This window comes from Sapajus apella, unplaced genomic scaffold (assembly GCF_009761245.1).
Source record: "Sapajus apella isolate SASKATOON/1434 unplaced genomic scaffold, GSC_monkey_1.0 scaffold49, whole genome shotgun sequence".
NCBI lineage: Eukaryota > Metazoa > Chordata > Mammalia > Primates > Cebidae > Sapajus > Sapajus apella.
Window position 1 is genome coordinate 13,818,890 of NW_022436989.1, and position 14,350 is coordinate 13,833,239.

Consider the following 14,350-nt stretch of genomic DNA (forward strand, 5'->3'; position numbering starts at 1 on the left):
AAAGGGGCTTTGCAGATGTGATAAAGTGACAAACTTTTTGATGGAAAGACTACTCTGGGTTACCCAGAAGGTCCCAGTCTAGTCACATGAGTCCTTACAATCAAAGAACTTGGTTACTGAATGAAATAAGAAGATGGAAGCAGGGTCAGGAAAGTGCTACATGGCTGGCTTTTAAAATGGAAAAAGGAGATCATGAACCAAAGTATGCAGGTGGCCGCTAGAAGCCAGAAAAGGCACTGAAATAAACTGTTGCCTAGAACTTCCAAAAAGAACACAACTCAGCTGCTACTTTGAGTTTCACTCTGTAAGGCTCATTTTGGACTACTGAGCTCTAAACATGTAAAATAATAAATGTGTGTTGTTCTAAGCCACTGTGCTTGTGGTAATTTGTTACAGCAGCAATAGGAAACTAATATAGATCTTGGTATCAACACTGTATGCTTTTGGTACCGATACTCTATACTGTATACTTTTGTTGCTGCTGTAATAAATATTTTAAATTGTGGAGAGATCTTTGGACTTAAGCAATGGGTAGAGGATGAAGGAATTTTAAGGAACATTATGGAAAAAGCCTAGAGTGCTTTGACCAGGCTGTTAGTAATCTATGCCTAGTTTACCCTGAAACTTCATCATGAAAAGTTGTTGAATTTTGTGAAATCTTTTCTGTATCGATTAAAATGATCATATAATTTTTTTTAATTTATCTTACTAACATAATCAATAGCATTGATTGATTCTCTTATGTTATGAATTTCCGGACAAAATGCATCTTGATCATAAGAAATTATCCCCTGTATGCATTGCATAAGAAATTATCCCCTTTATGTATGTAATTTTGCATCTGTGTTTCCGAGGAATATGGCATTATAATTTTTCCTCATTGTAATGTCCTTTTCTAGTTTTGTCTCAGACTCATAGCAACCTGATAACATAAATTTGTACATGTTCCTTTATTCTGAATATTAATGTAATGACTGCTAGTGAGGACTCAGAAGTGAATAGGATGGTAGAGAAAACCTCTCATGTCTTATAGAATATATAAATTGTCATAAACTGTTGGTGGAAATATGGATGCTAAAGCACTGCTAATAAGGGTTTAGGAAGAAATAAACATATGGAGACTGGAGGAAATGACAACCTTGTTATATAGTGGTAGAATGTTAAACTGAATTATATTTTACAGTAATGCGGAAAACAATTTGTTACAAATTGGATATTTAGCTGAGGATATTGCCAAGCAAAGTGTTGAATATGCAGCCTGGTTTCTCTGTGCTTTTCATTATAAAATGTGAGAGGAAAGGGAACTGTTAACCAGAAAGAAATCAGCACTTGATGATTTGGAAAATTCTCAGTCATTCTAGGTTATGAAAGATGCCAAACTTCAAAGAATCACACAAGGAAAATCTTGCTCTGGAGGGCGAATCAGGGGAATAGCTGGACAATCTTTCCCTGGGAACCAAACATCTTTGAAGGAAGGAGGCATGGATTTCCTTAGCTATCTCATCAGAAGCCGAAAGTAGATATGGGATTATCTAGAAAAGATCTGCAGATGAGCCTCCTGTCAAATAAGTAAATCTCCACAACATACACCAGTGACTCACATTGTCCTTGAGAATTTTATACCAGCAAAAACGCTGCCAACTTGGACTGAAGGAGACAGCATGAAATGAAAGGCTATTGGACTCCTAAAAGTCTACAGGTAGAAAGAAGGCTGTAAAACTGCTCAGGGACAAACACATGTAAGCCTTTGTGTAAAAAGATAACTCAGAGGGCAGAGCTGACAGTCCAGAGGGTAAAACCTTAAGCCCAGAGGGCAGAGCTGTGAACCAAAGAGGTTTATCTGAAGGACTTAAACCTAATGTTGTTTTCCCAGCTTGGTTTTGAAATTGCTTCGGACTGATGAGTCCTTTTTTCCTTCCATTTTTCCGCTTTTTGAACAGGAATGCTTATATCTGGTATTCACACCTGTACCACTTTGTATTTTGAAAAAAAAAAGTACTTTGTCATATTTTCTAGTGTCACAGGCCCACAAATGGAGAAAAATTTGCCTTAGGATGGATCATATCCAGAGTCTCACCCATATCTGACTTAAATAATTTAGATGAGATTTTGGACTTTAAGTTGATGCTGTAATGGGCTGTAAATTTCAGGGAGATTGTGTTAAAGGAAACATATTTTGCACATGGAACAAATATGAACATTTGAGGAGTAGGGGATGGAGTATGGTAGGTTATGTGGGGAGTCACTGAAGCCTCTGTCCAGCCACCAGCAAGGAACTGAGATCTGACAACAGCCATGTGAGCAGGTGTGGGAGTGGGTCTTCATGATGATGTCAGAGGACTGCAGCTCTAGCTGACAACTTGACTGAACCCACATGAGTGACCCTGAGCCAGAACCACTTCACTGAGATTTATGACCCTCAGAGACTATGTGAGATAATTAATATTTGTTGTTTAAAGTTGCTAAGTTTGGGGGCAATTTGCTATGAGGCAACAAATAACTAACATAATTTAGTAATTTCATTGAAAAAATAATGCAAGTACAATCCAAATGTTCATCCATTGATGATGGATGGACATGAATAAGTAAAATATTCCTATGATCGAATATTATTTAATCATAAAAAGGACTGAGATAGTGATACATGCTGCATGATAGATTAATTTTGAAAGCATTAGGCTGTGTTCTCCCTTATAAGTGGAAGCTGAATGATGAGACCACCTGGACACATAGAGGGAAACAATGCACACTGGGGCATATGGAGGGTGGAGGGTGGGAGGAAGGAGAGGATCAAGAAAAGTAACTCATGAGTACTAGGCTTAATACCTGTGTGATGAAATAATCTGAACAACAAACCCCTATGACACACGTTTACCTATGTGACAAACCTGTACATTCAGCACATGTACCCTTGAACTTAAAATAAAAAGAAGAGGAAGAACAAGAGGAAGAAGAAGAAGAAGGAAAGAAGAAGAAGGAGGAGGAGGAGGAGGAGGAGGAAAGAAGAAGAAGAAAGAAGAAGAAGAAGAAGAAGAGGAGGAGGAGGAGGGGGAGGAGGAGGAGGAGAAAAAAAGGAGAACCTTACGCTGAATGAAATAAGGCAGGCATGAAAGACCATATGTTTTTTATTCAGTTCAATTCACATAAAATGTCCAGAATAAGCATACGCATAGAGACAGAAGTAGAATCATGGTTGCTGGGGAATAGGAGAGGGAAAATGCAGAGTGACTGCTGAGAGGTACAAGACTACTTTTTGGGGTAATGAAAATGTCCTGGATTTAGATAGTGGTGATAGTTGTACAGCTTTGTGAGTATACCTAAGCCTGCTAAATTGTATACTTTTTAAAAGGTGAGTTTTATGGTTATGTGAATCAGATTTCAACTTTAAAAAAAAAAGGAAGGAGAAAGAAGGAAGATAAGTCAAGTCTTTTGAGATATGTATGCAAAAATTAGAATTGACTTAGAATTAAGAATTATGTTTGATCGGCCGGGCGTGGTGGCTCACGCCTGTAATCCCAGCACTTTGGGAGGCCGAGGCGGGTGGATCACGAGGTCAAGAGATCGAGACCATCCTGGTCAACATGGTGAAACCCCGTCTCTACTAAAAATACAAAAAATAAGCTGGGCATGGTGGCACGTGCCTGTAATCCCAGCTACTCAGGAGGCTGAGGCAGGAGAATTGCCTGAACCCAGTAGGCGGAGGTTGCGGTGAGCCGAGATTGCGCCATTGCACTCCAGCCTGGGTAACAAGAGCGAAACTCCTTCTCAAAAAAAAAAAAAAAAGAATTATGTTTGATTGTCTTTCATTTAAGACATGCAGGAATTGTTGGATGGCAGGGATGGGAGGGGAAGAAAAGCAATGTTAACAAAAATGGCTGAAGACTATATTTCATTCATGGTATTTAATCAACAGAGACAAAAGACAAGTTAATCAAAAATACTTTTGGGGCCGGGTGTGGTGGCTCACACCTGTAATAATCCCAGCACTTTGGGAAGCAGAGGTGGGCGAATTGCCTGAGATCAGGAGTTCGAAACCAGCCTGACCAACATGGTGAAATCCTGTCTCTACTAAACATACAAAAATTAGCTGGGTATGGTGGCGTGTGCCTTGTAATCCCAGCTACTCAGGAGGCTGAGGCACGAGAACCACGTGAACCTAGGAGGTGGAGATTGCAGTGAACCAAGATTGAGCCACTGCACTCCAGCTTGGGCAATAGAGTGAGACTTAGAAAAAGGAAAAGAGAAAAGGAAAGAAAACAAAAGACTTGTGTGTGTGTGTGTGTGTGTGTATGTGTGGACTTTACACAACCTTCAGGTCTAACACTTCCTGAGACTGAAGCACAGAAGCCATGCTTTTATAAATATTGCACAAGTATAAGACATGGTCTCTGAAATTAGGGCATTTAAAATTTATTTGGAGAGGAAAAGATTAACAAGCAGGTAACACAATGTGATACATAATTGAGTGCTAAGTTGCAAGACACAAACTATAAATCTGTAGGACCTTAGAGAGAAAGACCCAATTGTGCAAAATTGAGGCCTCTGTTTGTCCGTTGGATTCCCTCTAAATGCTGATTAAGTTTTCAAATATTAAAATAGAACCAAAAGCAGGTTTAATTTTTTTAAAGTAATATATGTTTATACAGCATACACAATTTCAGAAAGTACATAAGCTCTTCATATGTGGATATAAACTCCTTGAAGCCTCTGGGTTGTGTGTCCCCCAATTTCTACCTGTACTTTGCACACAGTGAGTACCCCATACATCAGTTATCGAGCACTGAAACCCAAGCCTTTCTAGAATTTACCCTCTATCACCCCTTTCTGAGAATTAAGCATTCCAATTCTGTCACTAAATGCATTTCACTAAAATGCCTAAAACCATGTTTATCTTTAGTGAAACATTTCACTAAAAAGCTTACAACAGTGTTTGTCTGGTTTGAAAATGTATGTCTTATGAATACCCCAGATTATATTTAGCAGCATTCTTACATACTAGAATGTTTGAGATATAAAGAGCCTAGAGATCCTAGAGAAACAGGTTTTCCTTCAGAGAATGTACTTCTGATTGTCCTCTCTGGGTGTTCTCCTCAGCTTTCCTCCTAAATACCTATGAATGACTAATACTTCCACATTTTCTTGACAGGTAAAGAGAGATCACTGTCAAAGCCTCATACTGTGCAGAGCGAAATCACTATGGAAATTTTAAAACGAATATAAGTCAAATTTCTCCTGATTGATCTTGCTTTTCAGACCTCTTTGAGTTCTCTTATGTTTCTTTATTATACTTGTATTCTGGAATCCCATAGTACAATATTGGGACCCTAAGCTGGGGGCCGCCTACCAAACAAACCTTTTTATTTATGTATTTGCTTTTTTTTTTTTTTTAATTTTGGAGACAAGGTCTCACCATATTGCCCAGGCTGGTCTCAAACTCTTGAGCTTCAGCCGTCCTCCTGCCTCCGCCTCCCAATGTGCTGGGACAAACCTTGAGAGTACGTGTAACACTGAAGTTCAGAGCAAGGATACTGGTGCAAGATCCCAGCTCTGCTACTCACTACTTGACCTTAATTGCTCTGTGCTTTGTTTTCCTTATCTGTGAAATGGGTGTGCTACTAGAACACCTATCTCTTAGGCTTGTTTAACAGACACAGCATATAACAAACACTTGGAAGAGGACCTGGACGCAGTGAGAACTACACAGGCATTAGCTATTATTATTACTATACCTAGAAACTGCAGCATCTAATGAACAATTTGAAAAATCTCTGCTCCAAAGTATGGAAGCATTTATTATGTAGCTCTGTGTTGCAAGCCTGGGGAAGAAGTTGGGGGAATGTTTGGTGCTATATTTATATCATGTAACTTATGCTTGATTCCTGATTGCGGAGAAGCAACAGAGAAATAAATATTAATCAAGATACGCTATTAATGGAAGTCATTAAGCAGAGTGATGAAACCTATAAATTCCTTCATTCCTCATTCCTTTATTTTTTCTCCCCCTTATTTTCTTACCCCATTTCTCCTCTTCCATTCCATTTGCATTTCTTTGGTTAAAATATTTTAAATCTACACTAAATTGTTTTCTATGCTGAGACAGAAGTGAGTGAATAAACCCCTAAAAAGGTAACATTAAAAGCACAGTAAGTCTGATGTTATAGCCAGGAAATTAAACTTGTAATTTGTTGTTCTATCTTGAAATCATTTTCCTTATTCTTAACTATTAAAAAAAGAATAATCTACTTTAAATATAGCTGCACTGTACTGCAGAGGAAATTGCTTTGCCTGTGAAGTTTGCAAATCTGAATGCATTCATATTAAAACATGTCGGCCCGTCTTAGCTTCTTACAGGCTGCCATCCAAGAAGAACACATGCTCCATTTGTTCTCTCTTAGGAGAATCCCCTTTACCACACACTATCATCCTGGCTTGCTCCTATTTTGGAGGGTTTTTTTGTTTGTTTGTTTTGTTTTTTGTTTTTTAAATATATAAAGACAGGGTTTTACCACATTGGTCAGGCTGGTCTTGAACTCCCGACCTCAGGTGATCTGCCCACCTTGGCCTCCAAAATGCTTGGATTACAGGCATGAGCCACCGCACCCGGCCCTATTTTGGAATTTTAAAAGCAACCTAAGATTGGAGGCACAAGAGAAGAGTGAGCACATACTGTCGGGAAAAATGGTGCCAATAGATTGGCTCAATGCAGGGTAGCCACAAACCTTCAATTAGAAAAAAAAAAAAAAAAGCAGTATCTGTGAAGCACAATAAAACAAGGTATGCCTGTGTGTAAAATTATAGATAACCAGCTTTGGGGATGAAAATACATTATAAAGACATGATATCACAATTTAAAATGTTATTTCTTAGTTTAAAATGGTGCTGGGATTTGGATAGTGAACTGTCATTGTATTCCCAGCTCCTTTTCCACATATGGAACACAGAAGTAGTTATATTGAAGCTAGAAAACAAAATAATGGGAGGCAGTGATAAGTTATAATCACCATGGTAACCCAGCAGAGTGCATATGTGAAAAATCTCGTAGTACCATCACAGACCCCTGTGTGCATATAAATAGGGTTTAGCAATCTAGCTGTAAGAAAAAAATAGCAGAAAAACTCAGGCTCATTCACTCCATCGGTATTTTTGAGAGCTCTCTGGAATACCAGGCAAGTTTTATGTGAGATGAAGAGTTAGAAAAAGAGAAAAAGAAAAACGTTATATGTCTTTAGGGGCCTTCCCTGTAGTTCACTTAATGGTAGATTTATTACATTTTTTGCCTTTCACTTAATTATCCCCACCATTCTGTAAGCCCAAAACTACGCTGAGAACCAGTAGAAAAGATGGAAGACATGGAGACCACCCTTTAATAGAAAATTAAAATATAGTTCAAGGACCCTGTAACATTAAGTCCTAAAGGTGTTCTGTTCCTTCTATTCTTGTTTTCAAATTCCTATTCCTCAAGGGAGAAGATAGCGTCTAACTTATTTTATTTCCAATATCGAATGCTGTGCTTGACATGTGGTAAAGATTCAGGAAGTGTATGTTGAAGGAATGAACACATTTCTTCACAAAGCTAAGGCTATCTCTGAGCAAACAGCTCATTTCCCAGGCACTATGCCAACCTTACGCAGAGTTGGAATTTTCCTCTGACATTTTATGTAGCCATTCTTAATAAATTGGGAATAACAATTAACAAATATTAGCAGATCTTTGACTGTGATCATCATTATTATCTGAAATATTTCCTTAGGGAGAGTTATTAAAGTCTGGAAATCAGAAAAAAACGGGATTACAGCTCTAATTTATTCTCGTAGCTGCCCTAGTGTGATAGTTTAATAATATGTTAATTGTTTTGGCTTTGGTCACATACTGCTAGGTTCAAGAAAATATACACTGTGTCTCTGAACATGAGTGAACCTACAAAAAGATTTTTGTTTCCAGAGCCTATGCTGAAAATGTATAAGGTTGCCTTTAATGCAGTTAGCACATTATTTATTGTATGAATTTAATGGAGCACTGGTAATGAAGCATGCAAGGCCTAAAGTAGGTCTCTAGCCATGTGAATATTTAGAAAGGTGCTTTTTTCCTCTCTTTGCAAGTATGGAACATATCCCAGAAAGCAAGCAAAGTTTTGTAGGATTTGCAAACCTACACGCCTATCTGATATGCTGGAGCACCTTCCACCGGGGCAGGGCATGGGGACTCAGTGAAGACTGAGAGTTGGAGCTGGGCCAGGTGTGGTGGCTCACACTTATAATCCCAGCACTTTGGGAGGCTGAGGCAGGTGGATCGCCTGAGGTTGGGAGTTTGAGATCAGCCTGGTCAACATAGTAAAATCCCGTCTCTACTAAAAGTACCAAAAATTAACTAGGCATAGTGGAAGGCACTTGTAATCCCAGGTTCTTAGGAGGCTGAGGCAGGAGAATCACTTGAAGTCAGGAGGCGGAGGTTGCAGTGAGCCAAGATGACATCATTGCGCCCCAGCCTGGGTAACAAGAGTGAAACTCTGCCTCAAAAAAAAAAAAAAAAAAAAAAAAGTTGGAGCTGACCTTTGTCCTCCAGGGACTAAAACATCCAGGATTTCACAAAATAAGTTTCACCTCTCAACACATTTTACATTGTCTGATTGGCAAGCAAATTCACTCTGAAGAGTGAAAGACAAAGATGCAGCCAGGGGACATTGACACCAGATCTCACAGTCAAGGGTGGACGTGAATCTTCTGGTCAAATGTCTTTATACTCCCACAAAGTCAATTCCTTCCCTGCTAATTTCTCTAAAATGTATGCATATACTTCTCTCATCCCCAGCAATGCCTGACTCAGCACACTGAAATCAAACACATTCATGTGTAATATTCACACCAACTGGAATAAAGATTACAAGTAGCCTCATATTACAAGTCAGTTTTTGCTGCCAAATGAGTTCAGGTGAGGTGAGACTTTGCTGCCCAATGATTTGCGAAAAAAATTCCAGTTTTCATATCATTTTGGAGTCTGGATTTGCAAGTGAGGGATTATAAAGCACTCAGCCACTCCCCACCTTGTCCTGTTACCCAGCCCTACCTCTGTCGTCACCCTGCTCTGCCACCTGTGGGTCATATGATGGAGAATAGTCTAGCACACAGTCCTTGATCTTATGCCTGCCATCACTGAGATGTTTACCAAAATGATGAGGGAGTCACATTCCCGTTTCATGGCTGCTACATCCAGGAAGTGCTCACATGGGATTCAATTCTCCAGGGTCAGCAGATTGGTGAAGGGTACCATTTCTCCCTCACACAAAAAGCAGGATGATTTTCTTAAGCATTCAAGTATATTCTACAGCTGAATGTCTGTGATGAGATGGCAGTTACTCAGTGAAAGAACAGGAAAGAGCTTCCAGACGGAGGCCCCAGCACGGCCAGGGATGAGGGGCCCAAATACAGGGTGGTTTTGAGGAACTGTAAGTGATTTGATGAAGCTAAGGATAGACACACAGGGTGCTTGTGAGGAATTGCAAGTGATTTGATGATGCTAAGGGTAGACATAGGGAAAAGACTGGAGCAAAGAATGGAAGCAGTGACAGGACTCGAGTGAGGGATGGATGTAGACAATGTAGGAAGGATGGCCTTGCATCTCATAAAATGTCTCTTTATTCTGAAGGGTGTCGAGGAGACATGGACAGGATTTAAGCAGGTGAGGGACATGCTGAGATTTGTGCTCTTTTGGATATCCTGTGGTACAACATACAGGATTTGCCATCAGATGCATCACAAGGAGGGATCTATTATTGTTGCCTTTATTTGAATTATAACAAGAAAAGGCCATGAGGGGGTAGGTATAAAAAACACTGGTGGTTATTTCCCAGTGTTAGTCTTCTCTTTCTTCTTTAGTAACAGAATCTATGGACAGAGGGAATAATGACTACATTTCTTAATAATGCGTGAGTCTAGGTATTTTGATGAAGAAAGATATAAAAATCAGATTCTAAATTAAGATTTTTGTTAGTTCCTGAATATGTCAAAATTCCAGGCTTTCTTTTATGCAGAAGTTTAATTTAAGAACCATTCTAGGAATTGTTTGTGATGACCTAAGGACAGAGGTCCCTGTGTTCCATAGCAGAAAGAGAAAAAGTCAGGAAACTTCAAAAAGAGTATTGGGAAAAGGTGTTGATAAATTATATACACTGGTCGGGGTTTGTCCAGTAAAGTATTAGGGATTTATCACATTGCTGAAACTTTTCTAACTACTGACTTATATCACTGTTCTATTCTAGAGGATCATGGGGCTAAGCTCTGGCCAAGGGGTTGTAAGTAGCCATGGTGTCTTCAGGGAAGGGACTTGTATTTCTCTTTCTTTCCTCCTTGCTGGGAGGCAGATGGTGAACAGTAAGAAAGAGGAAGCCTGGGCTCTCAGCCCTGTGGAGATGCAACACTGCTCCAGAATGTCTATTTCTGGACTTCTGTTACATAAGAGAATAGTACATTTTATCTTGGTTAAGTAAGTGATTTTGTACTATCCCATACAGTCAAATCTAATTCTAATCAATGTGAGGTTACTGATTTACTGATAATTTGAGGTTTTAGTGGTAAAGATATCATCCCCTTTGTTGCAAACACTATTAGTTTGGAAATTTTCTTCTTAAAAAAAACAGTACTTTAAGTTGCTATTGTATTGTTTGGAAATTTTCAAAGAAGTCTTTAAAAATATTTTTAATTAATATATATAATAATTATATATATTTATGGGGCACAGTATGATGTTTTAATACATGTATACAATGTGTAATGATCAAATAGAGTAATTAGCATATCTACAACCTCAAACATTTGTCATTTCTCTGTACTGAGAACATTTAAAATCTTCTCTTCTAGATATTTAAAAATACAGCATAAATATTCTTAACTATAGTCACCCTACAGTGCTATAGAACACTACTAGAAATTATTCCTCCTAATCTAGCTGTAATTCTGTATCCAGTAACCAACCTGTCAAGGCTCACTGGTCTTGGACATGGCCTTCCTGCTGTACGGGACTGCCTATTCCTTGGGGTATATGGTGCTACATGGACTTGCATGCTGAGGTCATGGCTGTACCACTGAGTCTACCTGGGGTTTTAGCACTGCAGCCTTTTGTGTGGGCACAGTAGTATAATGGCAGGGCCCCAGGGATGTGGAGTTGCAGAGGCTGTTGGGCTCCAGGGCAAGATGCACTCCAGCAGTAACTCTTCTTAAAATGGTGCCATGCCACAGCAGTTTGAGTCCTGATGAGGTGTATGTGTAGGGGGGTACCAAACATGAATTCTTTTTCGGGAGTAATACACCTACATGATCCAGACAGCTCTCTATACTGAACTCAGGACCTGCACAGACTGCAAGGCCCTTCTGTAGCTAGAATTGCAGCCATCCATATTGGTGATGGGGACTGCTGGAGCTTTCACACTTACCTTTTTCCTCTAGTGGGGAGTTTCTCTTGGTTCCAAGCCAATCTCAAATAAGTGCTTTACTTCCCTCTCTGTGCTGCTATCCCAAATTTCTGTGTTTCTGAGGGTTTCTGTCTCTCCCTTACTGAATTTCAGTGGTCTCCCTTAGACATTCTATTTAAAGTGCAGTTATTTTTTTAAAAAAAAATTGTAGAGAGGGGGTCTTTCCACAATGCCCAGGCTGGGCTTGAACTCCCAAACTCAGGTAATTCTCCTGCTTCAGCCTCCCAGAGTGGTGGGATTATAGGCATGAGCCATTGTGCCTACAACTATTTCTTTGTTGTTCTGGTTCTTCTTTGCATCTCTAGTTTGCCGTTTTTCTCTAAGTTCAAGGTAGGCTTTTTAGTTGCAAAAATGTAAGTCAAATATACACCCACTGTTGGAAGAGAAACTTATGCTGCCACCTCTTTGTGCTGCAATAAGATTAAATGAGATAACAGTACCTTGAACACAATATAAACTCTTCCTTTTTATACCTTTGATATTTAAAAGGAAATTTAGGTGATTCAGTAAGATAAATGACCATTACTGATTTGCCATTCGTGGAAACCCAATTTTTCATTGAGTCTGGTTAAAGATAATTACATCTGTACCTGAATGATTTTTTAAATGGTGTTATTCATCTTGACATGTCTTATATTTGTGTGACATAAAGAGAAAAAAAAAACTGCTGAAGAAAAAAGGCACCCATTGAACAAACTTGAACAATTTTTTTAAAATACTCTTTGTTCCCTGGCATTAGGGAAATCCAATAAATAATTTTCAGCAAATTAAGAACATGAAGAAAAAACCTTCGCATATATGGTCAAATGATTTTCAACAAGGGCACCAAGAACACTCATAGGAGTTAAGGACAGTCTTTTCAACAAATAGTGCTGGGAAAATTGGATATTCACATGCCTAAGCATGAAATTGGACCTTACAACATAAAAAAAAAAAAAAAAACTCAAAATGGATTTAAAAGCTACAGGTAAGACATATCTTTATAAAACTTAGGAAAAAACACAGGGGAAATCTTCATAACATTGTGTTTGGCAAAGATTTCTTGAAAATGATACCAAAAGCACAGGCAACAAAAGCAAAAATAAACACATGGAGCTGTATGAAACTTAAAATCTTCTGTGCATCAAAGAACACAAATCAACAGGGTGAACAGACAGTCTACGAATTGTGAGAAAATATTTACAAATAATATATCTGATAAGTAGTTAACATCCAAAAACATTTAAAGAACTCTCCCAACTTGAGAACAATAAAACAGGCTGGACACAGTGGCCCATGCCCATAATCCCAGCACTTTTGGAGGCCTAGGTGAGAGAATTGTTTGTGTTCAAGGATTTGTGAACAGCCTGACGCACACAGTTTTACATGACTAAGGAGGCCTCAGGAAAATTACAATTATGGTGGAAGGCAAAACAGGCATATATTATATGGAGCCAGGTGAGAGAAGTGAGAGCCAAATGAAGGGGTAAGCCCCTTATAAAACTATCAGATCTATCACTCACTATCACTAGAATAGCATGAGGGAAACTGGCCCATGATTCAATTATCTCCAGCTGGTCATGCCCTTGATACATGGGGCTTATTACAATTTAAGGTGAGACTTGGGTGGGGTCACAGAGTCAAACCATATCACTAGTTGTGGTGGCATGCACCTATAGTCTCAGCTACTTGGGGAGGCTGAAGCAGGAGGATCACTTGAGCCTGGGAGGTTGAGGCTGCAGTGAGCCATGATCATGCCACTGCACACCAGCCTGAGTGGCAGAGTGGGATCCTGTTTGTTTGTTTTAAAAACAACAACAAAACCCAATAGCACCATTAAAAATGAGTAAAGAATTTAAATAGACATTTCTCCAATGATGTTATATGGATTTCCAACAAGCATATGAAAAAATGCTTAGCATCACTAATCATTAAAGAAACGTGAATTAAAACCATAATGAGATATCATTTCATACCTGTTATGATGGCTGCTATCAAAAGCCAAACAAAACAAAAAAAGCCACAACTGTTGGCAAGTATATGGAGAAACTGGAACTCTTGCCCCGCTGCTAGTTGGAATGTAAAATGGTGCAACCACTATGGAAAACAGTATGGTGGTTCTTCAAGAAATTAAAGGTAGAATTACCATAAGATCCAGCAATCCTACTTCTGGGTATATATCCAGAAGAATTGAAAGCAAACTCTGGAAGAAATATTTGCACACTCATGTTCATAGCTGCATTCATCACAGTATCTAAATGATGGAAGCAACCTAAGCATCCATCTACAAATGAACAAATGACAAAATGTGACATATCAATATAATAGAATACTAATCAGCCAGAAAAAAGAAGGAAATTCTGACACACACTACAATATGGATGAACTTTGAGGATATTATGTTAAGTGAGATAAAGTCAATCACAAAAGGACAATACTATATTATTCCACACATATGAGATATCTAGAGTGGCCAAATTCATAGAAAGAAAAAGTAGAATAGTGCTTGCCTACGGCTGGAGAATGGGGGAAATCGGGAGCAATTGTTCAATGGGCAGAGAGTCTCAGTTTTGCAAGATGAAACAGGTCTGGAGATCTGTTGCACAGCAATGGAAATATACTTAACACTATTGAACTGTGCACTTAGAAATTGTTAAGACGGTAAATTTTATGTTACATGTTTTTTTTGCCACAATTAAAAATAATAACTTTTAAAAGGCCCCAATCTCTACCTGCTAAAAAATAATGTGAATATTTTTATACATATTTTGCCATGATAAAGGACCATTTGGAGCTAGGATATTCAACCTGAAATTGAATTCATAGGTAAAAATATTGGTCTTAAGTGGTCAGGAATTGGTCTGCTGTTCTGTATTGACACGCTTTCTGGGGCCTCTGTGAGTGTAA